The following is a 15,596-nucleotide window of genomic DNA, read 5'->3' on the forward strand; positions in this document are numbered from 1 at the left end:
CAGAGCTCAGAGCGAGGGAGGTTTTTTTTCTCCCTGGCTCTGAGCTCCGATTGGACAGCGCTGCTGTTATGGAGACGGAGAGACACTGGCGTCTCCTCCTCCTTGCTCTGAATGTTGAAAATACCGGGGGCCACAGCGGGTGAACGGTGCGGCGCCCAGGAATAATAGTAAGTGCACTTAGATCCCTGGGCGCCGCTCTATGCAGCCTGCTGATAAGTTCATATTCTTTGGACCCATGAAAGGTCCTCTTTAATTACATTCATTGGGTGCAGTGCGCCCCCCCAAAGCCTTCCCCCCCCCCCCCCCCATTATCACTGGCCACAAGTCACCCCCCCCCCCCCCCCCCATTGTTATATGGTGGCCACAGGGTCCCATCCTGGGGCTCAGATCGTTACCATGGCAGCCAGGACACTACTGAAGCCCTGGCTGCCATGTTCAGCTCCCTGCTGCTGTGTGCACAGAGCACAGGGCAGCAGGGAGAGTGTGAGCTCCTATTCACCTTAATAGATCTCTATCAGGGTGAATAGCACAAGGGATGAAAAGATCCAGGTTCTAGTCCCTAAGGGAAGAAATGGTTATTAAATAAAAAGTAAAAAAAAAACAACAAAATACTAAAAGTTTAAATGGCCCCCTTCCCAGTTTTACATATATAATATTTACAAACAATAAAGAATAAACATATTACATATCGCCACGTCCCAAAAAGTGTGAGCTATTAAAATATTTAAAAAATATTTAAAAAATTCTGCTCGGTGAAGGCCGTAACAGAAAAAAACCCTCTAAACCACGCAATTCGCCATTTTTAGTCACCTTGTCCCCCAGAAGATGTCCCTGGATGTGAGAGGCATGTGGTGCTGTTTTCTCCTATATGTAGTGCTGGCTCACTACTGGGACCTGCGTCTCATCTTCTCAAAGTCCTTTTTTTTAAATTATATGCATTTTAAATTTGGCGACTAAAAAATGTAATTTGGCTCCAAAATTTTTTAGTTTAGGAGCCAATGGCTCCTGGTCTTTTTTTTTTTTTTTTTTTTTGTCTGGAGCACTGCTGTCAGTGTTATCCAATACATTCCAGAATTATAAGGGTTACATAGCATAAAGCAATATAATGCTATGCGACCCCCAGCAGTGCTGGAAGTTCAGGACAGGAGCTGTACTGAGAGTCTGGAGCGTGACACTCGCTCGTCTGAAACCAGCCTGAGAATGTTCTTGTGATCGCTGGGGATCCCAGAGGTCAAACCCGAGCCATTAATCAAACACTTTTGCCCTGTCCTGTGGATAGGGAACAGGTGTTATTAGTGGTACACCACCCTTAAAAACCTGTTATGTTGATCGTCTTTGTTTTTGGGAAGTTAGGCATGACCCTTGAATGTGAGTGCACCCTGACAGAAGTCTATTCCCCTCCTACTCTTTATCACGCTTGATTCTCCCTCTCTTCTGTAGGCCTGTCTATCAGTGTGGTCCACTATTACCTGGCATGCACTGCCACATTCCTAATGTCTCTTCACAAGGCCTTAACAACTTTCTAACATTGTTTTTATGTATTCTTCCCCGTGTCATTAATCATGGCATTTAATCTTAACCTGTTTCTTCTCTTTCTTTTCCTGGCAAAACTAACAACTCTTCACTTTTTCGAACTATCTCCTACTACTTTCTGCCTCTTTGGGGTTGGTTGATTTGATTGAAATGGGTCAAAAGACGGAGGCCCTTGAGTTATAGGACTTCATTCAGTGAAAAGCTCTTCCAGAGAACACGAGCCGCTGGGCGGGCATCAAGGTATCAGTTTGAGATGTCCTTCGGGTATACCATAAAGGTTTTAGGAACTTTATTATCAATGAGGCTCTCTTAAAGGGCATCTATCAGCAGATCTGTACCTATGACACTGGCTGACCTGTTACATGTGCACTTGGCAGCTGAAGGCTTCTGTGTTGGTCCCATGTCCATACTGCGAAAAATGTTTTAATATATGTAAATGAACCTCTTGGAGCAATGGGGGCGTTACCATTACACCTAGAGGCTCTGCTGTCTTTGCAAGTGCCGCATCCTTTGCATCCCATATACTTCAATGGGGCCGCGAGAGATGCGGACAGCACTTAGTGTTGCTGTTCCGCATCCTTTGCTCTGTTCTGTGGCCCTGCAAAAAATAAAAAAAATAGAACATGTCCTATTCTTGTCAGTTTTGCGGAAGAGTAAGTATTTCTATTATGGGCGGCCCGTTCCGACCGCAAAACATGGCGCGATTGTGTGCATGTAGCCTTAAGCAGACGTGTGAATTCACGTTGTGTATTCTTCTTTGTCTTTTTCAGTGGATCTTCAGGAGATCATTCACAATTGTCCCCATGTAATTGGCAGGTAAAAATCCTCATCCTTTTGCATTACAGCAATGCCTAGTGCACGTGTGAAAGTGACATTCACCCTTGGAATGGATGGGGCTGTGGAAATAAAACGTCTTCTAGCAGAATACAGGCTGACGTTTACAGTCATGATTCTGATGGTGGAAGTTTATTGTAGGATTGTAGTATAATGTGTCCGACAGAGAGCTGATGTCATTCCCTAGGTCCAAGCTTGGTGTCCCTTGTGTGTCACTTCAGAACACTTTTGACATGTCATAGACACGTCGAAAGTTTAGATTTTTGTGGTCACTACAACCTACGGTCAGATGACCAGTAATAAAGAGCTTGTAAGCACAAGGATGACCACCGCACTCTCCCAGGTAGCTTTCGGGGGGTGCACGTCCCCAGTATGGTTTCCCTCCACCCGGATCACCGGAGACGGCACACTGGGAATTTTGAGTAATGCTTCTCTAGTTCATTAGTATTCAGACACCAGTGATAATTATTTTTACATCAGTGCAACGTTTCGGGCATTTTCATTTTAGTGCCCCTTTTCAAACTTCTATTCTTCACATAAGCAACAAATCCTTTAGAATAACATGATTATCTTATATAACAATAGCGAGGATAACGAAGAGACGCGGGATCGTATAGTGCAGCCGTGCTCAACTGGCGGCCCTCCAGATGTTGCAAAACTACAACGCCCAGCATGCCTGAACAGCCTACAGCTATCAGCCTACAGCAGGGCATTGTGGGAGTTGTAGTTTTGCAACAGCTGGAGGGCTGCAGGTTGAGCATGTCTGGTATAGTACATAGAGGTATACAAATGCATGGTTGAAAGCAGATACAGGATTAGAAAAATACTAAGGCTGTGCCACATATCAATACTTGAAGTAACCGGACAGATGTAATTCTATATCTGCCCTGCCTGTATACATGATTGGTAAGTGTATCGGAGGGAAGGAACACAGGCACGGAACAAAATGGCCCAAAATTCCGAACAAGAATACATTTGAGAGCAATAGAGAACCAAGGCATCCAGAAAAGTAGATGGTTAGTAGGGGCGGGAGGATCCAGGCCCATCTATTTATACCAGTAAGAAGGTTATGTGGGATTGCCCAGTAGTGCAGAGCGGGCAGGTATATGAGGGTCGTCACATGGGACAGGGCCTCCTTTTTGAGAATTTATCACCAGCTTAATGTTTTGGCATTAAAAAGTCCCAAATTGTGTTTAGACAGATTTAATATTACTAAAGCCAGAAACTGATGCAAATCAATGCTCATACCAGGTTTAGATTTAATTTTCTTATTATTGGGGCATTTGCCTTCCATTAAAGGGGTTGTCGGGGATTGGGAAGATTGGAGTATGTGTACAACAATGCCCTAAATGTTACAATCGTGCCTGTCCTACCTTTTACCCGACATTTCTAATGCCCAGTTTTCAAATCTCCAACTCTCAGCCGGAAGCGCTGTGTTTCCAAGACTTGGTGACGTGCCGGGTCCCTTTCTGCCGAGCGAAGTCTCTTCTTCCGCTTCGCAGGGAGCCCGGTGACGTCACCCTCAGCCACATGAATTATTCAAAGTGCCTGGATGGGCGGTAACAAGGCGGCAACCAACCGCACTAAGCCACGCCCATCTGGTCCGGTGACGTCACCGGGCAGGGCGCTTTATTATGAATGAAGGAGGCACAGCACGGAATATTAATGAGGGGGTCGGAGTCACAGCAGAGATGATATTCATTTGAAACCACGTGAGGCCGCGCTGCGCTGGGAACCACAGTGCGGCAGGAAAAAATAAACATAGGTGTAAACAAAGCGTGGGGGGACCGTCGGAGCCATGTAGAAATGGTGAAAATACCTAAAAACATATGGGGAGACCTTGATTCAGCTTTTAATAGGGAGTACACTTTAAAAAAAAATTATAATAATTTGATCCCAGACAACCCCTTTAATGTTGATGAATTGCCACTCTCTAATAAATGTGGGCTGTTAATTGGCACACAACTGACTGTGACCGTTAGGCCTCATGCACAGAACCTGGACTGAACAGCATCGAGGCTGCAGGGATCTATAGTCCGTACCGTGCAGTCCAGTACAAGTGCCATGTGCATGTAGCCTAAAAGCCTGTCTATTAGTTTTGTGCCAATGGAACATAACATCCAATGTACAGTCGCAGCAATATACACAGCGGAAATGCCGTGCCTTGTGGCCGTATCCTTAAAGTAAGTTTCCAGTGCCATAAAAGATGTCTTTGTCTGTGTTTTCCCATATTAAAGGAGTTGTTTCACTTCAGCAATTGATCTTGTAGATGCAGTTAATACAAGACACTTACTAATGTATTATGATTGTCCATATTGCCTCCTTTGCAGGCTGGATTCATTTTACCATCACAATATATACACTGCTCATTTCCAGGGGTTACGACCACGCTGTAATACAGTTGCGGTGGCCATGCTTGCACACTATAGGGAAAAGCGGCAGCCTCTCAGGGGGCTGGGAGCACAGATGGGCACGCATGCGCAGTAGCTCCCGCCCTGCCCCTTGTATGTGCAGTGGTGCTCATAACCCTTGTAAACAAGCAGGGTATAATGTGATGGAGAAATGATTCCAGCCTGCAAAGGAGACAATATGGACAATCACAATACATTAGTAAGTGCCTTGTATTAACTTTCTCTACCTGATAAGTCATTTGCTGAGGTGAGACGAACCCTTTAATGCTTTTGCAGTTTCTGCATATCCATTATCAAAGAATCGGAGATTTGCTGCTTGCCAGTAGAAGCTCTGGACAGCCATGCTAGGAAAAGAAGTCACTAAAGGGGTTGTCTCACTTCAGCAAGTGGCATTTATCATGTAGAAAAAGTTAATACAAGGCACTTACTGATGTATTGTTATTGTCCATATTGCTTCCTTTTTTCATTGCATTATACACTGCTCATATCCAGTTGCGGTGGTCGCGCTTGCACACTATAGGAAGAAGAGCCAGCCTGTCTAATGGCCGGGAGTGCGCATAGTGCAGCTCTTTTTTTCCTCCAATGTTCAATCATGGCCACTGCTGCTGGACTGCAGGGTGGGCGGTCATAACCCCTGGATACGAGCAGTGTATAATTTGATTGAAAAATGAATCCAGCCAGCAAAGGAAGCAATATGGACAATCCCAATACATTAGTAAGTGCCTTGTATCAACTGTGTCTGCATGATAAATGCCATTTGCCAAAGTGACACAACCCCTTTAAGGAAAGAAAGCCATGCCTTGCAGCTCCTTTCCACTCGGGCTGAGAGAGGTGTCTCGTGTTGTCCCCACCCCCCATTATGTACATTTGTGCTTGAAGGGCCTAAAATCTTAGGTAATTGTCAATGACACAGTCTGTCTTCTGCAGGATAGGGAGAAGGACCGGATCAATGAGCAAGGATGGCCGGCTGCAGACTGTGCTGTGTGGCAAGCGGAAGAGAGGCGGCGATCCAAACAGACCAGGAGAGAGTACTTCAAGGTACCAGGGTTGGCCATTAGGGTATTAGTCCTAATATTATGCTCGCCTTCAATAGCTCTTGGCTTAATGCTCTTTTAGCCATCAGTCCTCTCTCCTGACTACGCCACATACATACATTCTTGGCCGAGCGTGTATGTGTTTTCAGTGAGGAGAGCGGAGGAATCCACTTAGGGCTGTATTAGACAGCCTGATTTCTGCAGGCGTTCGTTAGTGGAGGAGACGGAGTCCGCATGGTGAGGAGCGATCGTTATGCCATCGTTCATCCCCATGCTGTCTAGTTTTTTGCCGACAGCAGATTGTGATTACAGAGGTCTATCTACTGCCTGCAAACGTTTTTTTTTAGCATGCTTAAAAATCTGGGTTGCCCGATGAACAAGTGTTTGCTCGTTCATCCGGTAATCGGTGGCAATATTAGACTGCCGGATCATCGCTAAGGAACGTTCCTGCGAACTAGCCGAGTATCGGGGAGTCTAATACAGGCTTCACAGACGGCTCTGGCGGCATTTTATCTCCTGCTAGAACAAACCGATTGGGTGAAAAGATTCAGTATGCCCGATCCTTCTCTCCCTGACATAATCTGACAGGAGGGGAGTCTGAGCTCCACATACACAGTGCTGCTAACCTTGTGTGTTAATCATTTTATTAGCTACGTGTAGTCTGTGTTTTAGAAACTGATTTTGTATGTGAACTATAGCAATACTAAACAGTGCCACTAGGTGGCAGCTGAACTTGCAGAAACATATGTTACTTGTTATGTAGGCTCATATCTTAATTTGTCTTTCTTTTGCTCAGTAATATTGCAGAATTGCTTAATCTCTGTAATACAGAAAAATCATCAAATACAAAGAATGTAAATCCATGGTTAAGGGGTTGAGTCAAGAGCTTGGAAGTGCTGCTTCAAGTGGTGTCTTCCTTCTATAAATCCTGCAGCAGTTTGAGTGTCCTTTCAAACATTCATTTCTAATGATTGCTTTAAACATGACCGGTAGTTGGATCTTGTATGCGGTCAAAAAAATTATTGCTTTTTGGTAGCAGATGTCTGTGTGTACACATGGGTGGGCATTGGTGGGGCAGGTGGGTTGGAAGTTGAGTGAAAGTAATAGCTAGTTCCGATTGACCTGCCTATCATTGGCGCTTGTCACGAGCAGAACATTTACCAGTGTAAAAGAGAAATTTAGCCCCAGAGCCTTATCAAGTAATCTTAATTCTGATTTCTAAACCTTTACCTTGATCAGCATGTGTAACATCCGCTAGTCTGGCTCTACATTGGTCAGCATGCTATGAATGACCGCCATGTGCGCATCAGAATGACTAGAAAAAGCAAGCACTGAAGCATATTTACTGTACAGGACTTAGAATGGACCATGGTAAGGTTTAGGGTCCTTTCACACGTCCGTATGTGTTTTGCGGATCCGCAAATCACGGACACCGGCAATGTGCGTTTCCGCATTTTGCGGACCGCACATCGCCGGCACTCTCATAGAAAATGTATTTTCTTGTCCGCAATTGCGGACAAGAATAGGACATGTTCTATTTTTTTCCGGAGCCGCGGACCGGAAGATCGGGGACGCGCTACGGAAATGCTCTCCGCATCCATTCCGTCCCCATAGAGAATGAATGGGTCCGCAATTTGTGGAACTGATGCGGACCCATTATACGGACGTGTGAATGGAGCCTTAAAGGGATTTTCTGAGATTTTAATACTGATGACCTATCCTCTAGATAGTACAAACAAACCGGTAACGGCAGCATCTCCAGCGACTTCTTTATTGGACAGACTTCACAGAAAGTGTGCCATAAAAATAAACAGCGACGTTTCGTCTACTACATAGCCTTTGTCAAGCTTGACAAAGGCTATGTAGTAGACGAAACGTCGCTGTTTATTTTTATGGCACACTTTCTGTGAAGTCTGTCCAATAAAGAAGTCGCTGGAGATGCTGCCGTTACCTGTTTGTACTATTCGGTGGGCTGCTGAGGATCTGCGGCCGTGGTTTGGCTGATGCATTCTGGTGTGGTCTTTTGATGGTCCGTGGGTGCTGCTACTGCATTCGCCGTGCCTTCTCAAACAGCTGATGTTGATGGTGTCGGACTCCCACCGATCAGATACTGATGACCTATCCAGAGGATAGGTATTCAGTTTATGTCTCTGAAAGCCCCTTTAAAGGGGGTATCCCAGCACAAGAAAGTATCTATTCTAGGAGCTGCATATGTCTGGGTCCCCGTGGCACTCCTTTTCCTGGCGGAAATGACTATGAATGCCGCGCAGCCAATCACTGGCTGGTACAAATTCTGTTACGATTTTACAGCATGTTTAGCCTCTGGGAACCTGGGAATTTTTTTCCCCCTCACCCATGACTGCACCCACGCGGCTCCCGGTCCATGATAGTGCGGCGGCTGGCGGCTCACTTCTAAGATGGCCGAGAGTGCTCCGATGCGCTCTGCGCATGCGGTCGGGGTGGCATTAAAACTCTTCCGGCGGCGCTAACAGGAAGGGGAGGGGCTTGCCAGCCTCATGGATTAAGTTTTTCTGTTGGGCATACTGTTAAAAGGAGCCGAGGTGCGTAACAAGTCGGCAGCAGGAGGGGACAGCCAGCCGTGGTACACACACAGTGTAGGATCTGGAGTCTCCACTAAGATGTCGGAACCAGGTGATGCTGGAACCCTCGAGGCCCACAAGCCTGGTATTGGACCTGAGGAGTGGGGAAGCTTGAGGCTGGGTTCACACTTGAGCGTATTTGATATGCGTTCTTGTGCGCGTTTTTGTCCATAGTCAACGCACGTATTACGCGCGTTTGTGTGATTGACAGCAGTGTCCTATGGCCACAAACGCGCGACAAAACGCCCCAAAGAAGCTCAAGAACTTTTTTGAGCGTAGGGCGTTTTTCAGCGCGTTCAAACGCGCTGTAAAACGCTCAAGTGAGAACCAGGGCCATAGGGAAGCATTGGTTTTCATGTGTTGAGCGTTTTTACAGCGCGTTTGAACGCGCTGTAAAATGCTCAAATGTGAACCCAGCCTTACTCTTCGCTTTGGGTGAGATTGACCCTCTATTAATAATTTTGGGTGTTTGCTTTTTATTTTTTTTAGGTAGCAAAAACACCTAAGAAATCTTCTGGCAAAACTAAACATAAGGAATGTGCAGGATGTAGAGTAGCATTGTCAGCTGCATATGCTAAACCACTATGTCAAGCTTGTATAGATAAGTTAGTCATGGAAGAATCCCATAGCTTTATCTAAAACCATTAAGGCCTTAGTACGATCTGAAGTGAAGTCCTCAATTAAGTCCTTCAGTGGGGGCCGTCCGAAATCACCGGAAAGGCGTACCTATAACATGGACTTTGATTCTGATCTTTCTGGTGAAGAGAAGACATCGAATCAGGTCAGGAGTTATCGTCTGATTTTATGTCTTCAGCTGAGGATTCAGCGGGAAAAGCGTTATTTCCACCTGAAGATACTGAACCCCTATTAAAAGGCGTAAAAATCCCGATTCAGTTGGAGGAAGTAAAACAGCCTAAGACTATTGCCGACCAAGTTTTTGAGGGCCTTGGCCCTAAGCGCCATATAGTTTTTTCTGTTCATAAGAACATAGAAGCATTGATTAGAAAAGAATGGGAAAAACCCTGACAGAAACTTTTTTATATCGAATTCTGTTAAAAGAAAATATCCATTTGAAGAGTCAGTGGTGGGCGTATGGGACAGAGCTCCTGTTGTAGATGCTCCTATAGCCAAAATAGCCAAAAAATCGACTCTTCCGTTTAATTTGGGCTGCTTAGGAGACCCTTTGTGCCTCTACAAGTCTCAGGCTGGCCATTGCCGCCTCCTGGGTCCCTAGGTCATTAAGGCTAGGGTTAGGTCAACTAGAATCCCATATCAGAGACAAAAACCCTAGAGAGGACTTATTATCTTCCCTCCCAATTTTCCTCAAGGAAGCAGACTTCCTTGCAGACGCTTCTACTGACGTGGTCCGATTTTCTGCCAGAGCAGCCGCTATGTCAAATACAGCAAGGTGTGCTATTTGACTTAGATCATGGAAAGGGGATTCAGGGTTTAAGTCTAGACTTTGCTCTCTCCCTTGTGAAGGTTCTACTGTAGATTGTTTGGTTCCTGTCTGGATGACATCTTAGAGAGAGCCTCTGACAAATAAAAGGGGTTTCCGGTTCCCCAGAGTTTCTTTTTTTCGTAATCCCCAGGCCAGTTTTAAAAGACAAAGGGGTAGGCAAAATAATAGAAGTGAGAGAGAAAAATGTCTTAAAAGATCTGGCGGGTTTTTGTTTAAAACCCAGGAAAACGGATCAAAAGATAAATCCCAATGGCGCCAGAAGTCAGGTGGGAGGCAGACTGTCTCAGTTCTGCCCAGCCTGGGGGTCCATTTCTCAGAGCAAGTGGATCCTAAGTGTAATAGAAAACGGATTCCGGCTGGAGTTCCTTTCTCGCCCCAAATTTTTTTTCTCGCCCATTCCATTGGGGGACACAGACCATGGGTATAGCTTAAGCCACCACTAGGAGGAGACACTATGCAAATAAGAAAAAATAGGTCCTCCTCCACTGGCTATACCCCCATGCTACAACAGGAGGACCTCAGTTTTAGCTTAGTGTCGGATAAGGAGGTGACACTCCTGCTCATGCAGGGTTGTCCCTGTAGTTTTTCTCTTCTCCTGTTTGTTTTTTTCTAAACAGAGGACGCAGGGTCGCATGGTGCGTCCCTGGTACCTCAGCAGAGCGAGCGCCGGGGTCGAATGGCCGTCCCCGGCTACCTCCCTTTCCCCCCAGAAGATAAGTGGAACCGGGCTCGACCTGCAGCTCTGGTGGCCTACCAGATCCAGGGTCACCTAGTCCTGCCCTCTATCCAATGCACTGCCACTCCTTGTGCCAGGTGACTGAAGAGGTGCCCCATGCTGGTCCGGAACAGAGGGTGAAGACTGCAGGACTCAGATAAGTAACATCGGCTCTCCTGCAGCTCCCCCTCCCCCCGTGCTCACACTGTGACACGGTTCTTTAGGGCTTACCTGTGGATCTGAGAGGGCCTGCTGGCTGAGAGGGAGGAGGGATTCCTTCTTGGGGCAGTGGCTATTCACACGCCATGCTGCTGTGCCCTTTTCCCGTTTTATTCGGAGGACTCGTTATACAAGGCAAGCTGGTAGCTCTGTTGTAATGCTGTTGCCCCATGTCCAGGCTTTCAGTGTTCAAAGCCCCTTTCAGCCTCTAAAATATTTCCCCCCTGCATCCTGACGGTGGGCTCCATTTTCAGAGCCGGGGGTCTGCCTTTCTTCATGTTTCCCGTTTTTTTGGCGCGATTTTTTTCGCAAGTCTTTTTTACCACAAATTTTTGGCGCGATCTGTGACGCGACTGAGGCTCTTCCACTTTACCTCAGCGCTTCTACACGCTTGGCTGCTACTCCAGCTCCTCACAGGTCACAGTAGGACAGATAGTGTTCCGCAAAACTGTAGGAGACCCTGACTCCGGGATTGCCGCCGTAATGCCAGGCTGGGGGCGCCCCAAAAATCTAAAGCGACACCTCAGGTCCCACTGGGATCCTGTAAGGTATGCTGCTTGCCACTATCGTTTACAGGCTCCTGTGACTCTTGCCCTGCCTCGGGACAGGATCATCCACCTCCCCCTCCATCAAACCAGCCCAGTCCTTCCTCCGCCCCTTCGGAGCCCCCGGAGCCCTCCTGGGCCTCTGCCATAGCTAGGGCGGCCGCGGACTTGTTCCAAATCTCGCGCGCGGCCATGACCTTTATGGAACGCATGGCGGCCTTGGATCCACCGGCTGCGATGCCTGTGGTTAGCACCGCTCCATCTCTCGGTGCCCCCCCACAGAGGACGCTCGACCGTTAAGAGGCAGCGTGCGCAGCAGCATCCCTCCTCGCATGTTCAGCCTCTCCCCTTCGCGGGGACTGCAGGTCTGAAGGGGAAAGGTCCGGCTCGGACGAGGACACGGAACCGGAACCCTCGTCTAAGCTCTCCACTATGGGGGCAGACTTGGTCACTGCGGTCCGTGACACCTTTACAGGGGGAACCTCCTTCTAGTAGCCAGGAATTCCACCTTTTCCACTACAGAAGGGGTGACTCACCAGAGGCAGTGACATTCCCCATTCATGGGAGTCGACAAGGTCCTTTCTAAGGCTTGGGTGCGCCCTGATCACCGTTCTTTCTGCCACAAGGCGCATGGATACTCTGTATCCTTTCCCGGCAGATAATGCGCAGCAGTGGTCTTCTCATCCTATGGTCGACCCGCCGGTGGCCAGATTGGCTAAGAATTCGGCAATACCAGTCCTGGACGGGTTCTCCCTACAGGACTCCGTTGATAGGCGTTTGGACTCTTTCCAAAGCCATCTTCACTCTGGCAGGCACTGGTCTGTGGCCCGCGTTCGCCTCGGCCTGGGTAGCCAGGGCGCATTCGGTGTGGTTGCAGCGCCATCATCAGGACCTCGCAGAGCAGGATACCTCTGCAGAAACCCTGAGCTTTGCTCTCCAGATGTCCCAAGCGACAATATTTCTCTGTGAGGCCTCATTGGACTTCAGCACTCTTTGCGCGGATTTCGGCCCTCTCGGTCGCGCAGCGCAGGGAGGTCTGGTTGAAGGTCTGCTGGCTCCAGACCCTTCGGTGCTACGCTGGAAGAGGTTATCTCTGACGCTACGGGGGGCAAGAGCACACACCTGCCCCAATCTAGATCCAAGCATGCCTTCAGAGCTCGCCCCTTTGGTTCGAGACGGCCCCCTCCTCCGGTGGCTCTCGGGACTCCCGCAAGAAGCCTTTCTTTACACCTCAGCCTCCCTGGCGTCCGCGGGCACAATTCCAGGGGATTTCACCTCAGCTCCCAAGCAGTTCTCCGCCTGAAGCAGGTCTGGAGAGCTCACGTTCGAGACGCCTGGACCCTGAAAATTGTAACTTCTGGTTACAAGAGAGAATTCACTTCCAGACCTCTGGAACGTTTCTTCCCTTCTCTGGTTCCGGGTGATCCGGCCCGAGCTTCGGCCCTTTTACAAGTTGTCTCTTCCCTTCTGGTCCAGGGAGTAGTTGCCCCAGTTCCTCTGGAGGAACAGGGTACAGGGTTCTACTCAAATCTCTTTGTGGTGCCAAAGAAGGAGGGATCTGTACGTCTGGTCTTAGGCCTGAAGCTCTTTAACAAGTCCCGTCGGGTGTGGAGGTTACGGATGGAATCCCTCCGCTCCGTTATTGCTTCTCCTCTTCCAGGGGAGTTCCTCGCGTCAGTGGACACCCGGGACGCCTATCTGCATGTCCCTATTGCAGAATCTCACCACAGATTCCTGTGCTTTGCCATTGGCGGCCGTCATTATCTCTGGTGCCCTACCTGGACGACATACTGATAAAGGCCTGCAGCAGTTCGGCTGGCTGATCAGCTTCCCGAAGTCCTCTCTCCAACCTGCCCAGAGGGTGACCTTCCTGGTGATGATTCTGGACACCACTGCAGCCCGGGTATTCCTTCCGGATTACAAGTTCTCTCGGATACGGGAGTCGGTGTCTCCTCTTCTGCATTCTCCGCGTATCTCCATCAGGGAGTGCATGCAGGTTCTGGGGCTTCTGGTGGCTTCCTTCGAGGCTGTTCCCTTTGCCCAGTTTCACACTCGGCCTCTGCGACAGGCGATCCTGTCCTTCTGGGACAGGACATCGAGGGGTCTGGACTCTCAGATCCGCCTACCGCCTCGGGTTCGCATGGGACTCCCGTGGTGGCTGTCCCCTCAGAATCTGGCTTCAGGGAGATCCTCCCAATCTCCAATGCTAGTCTCCGGGGTTGGGGTGGCTTTTTCCAGGCTCGGACGGTTTAGAGGATGGGTCAGAAGTGGAAGCCCGCCTTCCGATCAACATACTGGAGCTTCGAGTAATTTTTCTCTCTCTGTCTCATTGGACCCCCCTCCTAGCGGGTCTCCTGATAAGGGTCCAGTCGGACAATGCCACAGCTGTGGCCTACATAAATCTTCAGGGCGGAACCCGCAGCCGGACAGGTGATGCAAGAGGTGAAAAGAATCCTCCAGTGAGCGGAAGCTCATGTTCCAATATGGTCTGCAGTGTACATCCCAGGGGTCGAAAACTGGACGGCAGACTTTCTCAGCCGCAACAGGGTGGATCCGGGAGAATGGTCTCTGCATAAGGACGTATTCGAGGACGTCTGTCGCTGTTGGGGCCGTCCGGACGTGGACCTGATGGCATCCAGGCTCAACAACGAGGTTCCCACGTTCCTGGCCCGAGCTCGGGATCCTGAGGCGTACAGGGTGGACGCTCTGGTGTCTCTGTGGCGAGACTTCGCGCTCCTCTGTCTTCCCACCACTGCCTCACTCCCAAAGGTTCTTCGCAGGGTCGCGGCGGAAGGGATCTCGACCATAATCATTGCCCCCGATTGGCCTCGTCGCGCCTGGTTCTCGGAAGGCACTTGGATGCTGGCAGACATTCCCTGGCCTCTTCGTCTCGGGGAGGACCGGCTGTCTCAAGGACCGCTCTTCCACCGGATTTTACAGCCGCTTCGTTTAATCTTTCGGCATGGATTTTGAAAGGGAGGGGATTGTCGGACAAGGTGGTTTCCACCTTGCTAAAAAGTATAAAGGCGGTTGGTTACCTCTAAAAAAAAAATATATTAAAATTAGGAATATTTATTCTACCTTCCTAGGTCAGAGCCCAGATCCCTTTAAATCTCCACAAATATCAAGTATCCTAGATTTTTTGCAAACAGGGCTAGATAGGAATCTTAAAGCTTCCACACTATAAAGGTTCAGGTAGCTGCCCTAAGTTATTTTTTAATTTTATCATAGGTTAGCTGATCATCCGTGGATTAAAAGATTCTTGTCAACAGCCTCAAGGTTACATCCTTCCTTAAGACCATTGTCTGCTCCCTGGGATTTGAATATGGTTCTTTCGGCCTTATCTCAGAAGCCGTTTGAACCATTAAATGAGATTTCTATTAAAATGCTCTCCTTTCAAATGGCCTTCCTTCTAGCAATAACCTCTGCTAGATGGGTTTCTGAGATTCAAGCGTTTTCTGCTTTCCCTCCCTATACCACATTTTTGGAGGATAAAGTTATCATCAGACCAATTCCATCTTTCCAGCAGAGAGGGCAGATGCTTCACTTTCCCAGATATGTAGAGCCGCTACTTGGAGCTCTCCCCATACTTTTTTCAGACATTACAGGCTGCATCTTGACTCAGATGTGACCTTTGGGAGGAAAGTGCTACAAGCTGCAGTCATCCTTCTCCCCCCCCCCCCCCCCCCCCCTAATTTTTGTCTGGTTTATAGTTTAGTCTCGCATGGGTGAGGTGAAAACAATAATTGCTCTTACTGGTAATTGTTTTTCTTGAAACCCAAAAATTTCCCTCCCTAATAATAATAATAATAATAATAATAAAAGTGAATATATTTAGATAGAGCCTCTTTTCCTTGGAAATTTGAAGGATGGATTCTCCTCTTTCCACTATTCATGTTGTGTTCTGTCCTATTTAATCCTTCTTGCTTGGTGGTTGGCACGCCTCCGGAGTTTGGTTTATTATAATCACTGAGGTGTGGTGGGGGGTTCAGGTTTCCTACCCGGTTGGGAGGTCCTAGTCGCATGGGTGCCGTCATGGGTTTCAAGAAAAATTATTACCGGTAAGAGCAATTAATGTTTTCTTGCTGTTGGAATATCTCTTTTATAAAAAAAAAAAAAAAACAATAGCGCAAAAGCATAATTTTCTCCTTGGTGGTGAAAGTAAGCCGATGATGCAACATGCAGTGTGATGTTAAAGGGAACCTGTCACCTGGATTTAGTGCATAGAGCTGGGGACATGGGC

At 48.1% G+C, this 15,596-nt stretch overlaps 1 pseudogene; it reads left to right on the plus strand.

Moving 5' to 3' along the window:
• The window catches only part of LOC120978106, a 135,662-nt pseudogene that overhangs the window by 82,817 nt on the left and 37,249 nt on the right, over positions 1 to 15,596 (plus strand).

Source organism: Bufo bufo, chromosome 8, assembly GCF_905171765.1.
Source record: "Bufo bufo chromosome 8, aBufBuf1.1, whole genome shotgun sequence".
In the NCBI taxonomy this organism is placed as follows: Eukaryota; Metazoa; Chordata; class Amphibia; order Anura; family Bufonidae; genus Bufo; species Bufo bufo.